At 45.8% G+C, this 2500-nt stretch overlaps 1 protein-coding gene across 1 annotated transcript in view; it reads left to right on the forward strand.

The window, feature by feature from the left end:
- Positions 1 to 2500, forward strand: part of gabbr2 (gamma-aminobutyric acid (GABA) B receptor, 2) — a 568733-nt gene that overhangs the window by 106928 nt on the left and 459305 nt on the right. The gene's annotated exons all lie outside the window — the stretch shown is intronic.

Below are 2500 nucleotides of genomic sequence, written 5' to 3' on the forward strand. Positions count from 1 at the left end.
AGAGGGGCAAGAGAGGTGGATGAGGATGAGGTGGACAGAGGAGGAGAGGACAAGAGAGAAGATTGAGATGAGAGGGGATAAGGAGGAGGAGAGGAGATTAGAGCAGAGGAGAGAAGAGGAGAGGAGAGGAGAGGAGATTAGAGGAGAGGAGAGGAGAGGAGAGGAGAGGAGAGGAGAGAAGCAGAGAGTAGGAGAAGGAGGAGATTAGAGGAGAGGAGAGAAGAGGAAAGGAGAGGTAGAAGGCAGCGAAGAGGAGCAGGAGAGGGGTAAGGCAGCGGAGAGGAGGAGAGGGGTAAGGCAGCGGAGAGGAGGAGAGGGGGATGAGTATAGGAGGCGGCAGGAGGAGGTGATGTGACAGGTCATTTAAGGTCCCCTCCGCTACAAGTTTTCATCCTGATGTGGTCGTGGGCTGGACCTATGGGAGGTGATGAATAGAGCTGGAGAGGATGTTGTCACTTGGTCACTGGTGTCTCCGAAACACATTGTGTTTAAAGTTCAACTTAAAGCCTGGTATTTTACCATTATTACGTTTTTGATGTGAGGGGAAAAGTCAAAGCTGTATATTAACTGTACTGTATATCAATTACAGTACGTACCTACAGTGCAACAATGTTTGTTTAGGGTTACAAGAGTGTAGCAAGGTGAGGGTTACTGCAAAAATAGACCAAGCGCGACATGAGCGAGGCGAGCAACGGAAGTAATTGACTTTGTATTGAGTCGCCCGACAAAAGCAATTCTGGAGACTAGAGGCGATTCGCGCGACGAGAGCAACAGTTTGAAGTTGAAATCCTTTCAACTTTCTATGATGCGGTTCGGCGACCAGCCGCGACAGCCAATGACTGTATAGAGGTCAGTGACCACAGCTAATGGGAATGTTTGAATGCTTTGTCTTCTGCTTGTAACGGACATACTGTAGTCGCTTCAATCGTGCGTATCGCTTTGTCACATCGCGCCTGGTCTATTCGCGCGGTTACAATACGTAGCTACAGTGCAATAATGTTTGTTTAGGGTTACAAGAGCGTAGCAAGGTGAGGGTTAGGCAGGGAAGGAGGAGGAGGAGGAAAGGAGGGGATGTGATTTAGGTTTCCCTCAACTGCTAGTAGAATGAAGAGGTGTGGATGTGGGAACGGGCACAGTTCTCTGTCGGCCTGCACGTGCCTTGAGTGTTGTGCAGGACTGGAATTTCATAATTTTAGGGGCAAGGCCACTTGACCTTTTGAGTTGTCATTTTTTTAAGGGCACAAAGGTCAAAAGCCAGGGCACCAAGGCCATAAATTGAAACATTTTTTTGTAGCAGTCAAATTGAAATGTACCCATATTCATCAGGCTGGCTGTTGTTAATTCAGAGCAATTGAAGTGCAAAATGTGTGAAGGGTTGTGTTACCATATTTGTGCCAGCAAAAAGGAGGCTATGTTTTTGGTCAGGTGCTTTGGGGGTCTTCCCCCAAGAAAAATTGTGTTTTGTAGATGCAATATCAGGCATTTTAATTAGGTGTCAGAGCGGGCATCAAGGCCACTGAGGTCTTGTGGCAGATATTTTTTTCAAGGGCACAAGGCCAAAGTGGGAGGGCACGAGGGCCATGGCCCTCATGGCCCTCACGACATTCCTACCCTGGTGTTGTGTCTGACATCAACACACACACACACACACACACACACACACACACACACACACACACACACACACACACACACACACACACACACACACACACACACACACACACACACACACACACACACACACACACACACACGGTTTGTGGTGAATAACATGTAACGGCCTGCTGTTGCTGTCCAGGAAATGTACCGTGTGATTCATGCTGCAGTCATGTCATGACACAGAGCAGTGACAGATGACATACGTAGACAGAGAGAGAGACAGAGTGTGTGTGTGTGTGTGTGTGTGTGTGTGTGTGTGTGTGTGTGTGTGTGTGTGTGTGTGTGTGTGTGTGTGTGTGTGTGTGTGTGTGTGTGTGTGTGTGTGTGTGTTTGTGTGTGTGTGTGTGTGTGTGTGTGTGTGTGATAAAGAGAGACGGACAGAGAGAGCGAGAGCGAGAGAGGGAGAGATTTTGTATTCATACAAAATTACAAAATATTCACAAATAGATCATTTGGAGCAATGACAATAGGCCTGATTGCAAAAAAACTTAAGCGAAGCGTCTAAACAATATTCACCATCTGCGCGTATATATACAGTGCCCTCCATAATTATTGGCACCCCTGGTTGAGATGTGTTTTTTTAGCTTCCAATTATTTTATTTTTTTCTAAACAATATGGGACTTTAATGGAAAAAAGAGAAAAATCCAACCTTCAATACAAGTGCATTTATTCAGTGGGGAAAAAATCCCACATAAAGAAATAATTATTTGACATCAAATAATGTGTGTCACAATTATTAGCACCCCTGGTGTTAATATTTTGTACAACCCCCTTTTGCCAACAAAACAGCACCTAATCTTCTCCTACAATGTTTCACAAGATGGGAAAAGACAGAAA

This window comes from Engraulis encrasicolus, chromosome 20 (genome assembly GCF_034702125.1).
Source record: "Engraulis encrasicolus isolate BLACKSEA-1 chromosome 20, IST_EnEncr_1.0, whole genome shotgun sequence".
Classification (NCBI taxonomy): Eukaryota; Metazoa; Chordata; class Actinopteri; order Clupeiformes; family Engraulidae; genus Engraulis; species Engraulis encrasicolus.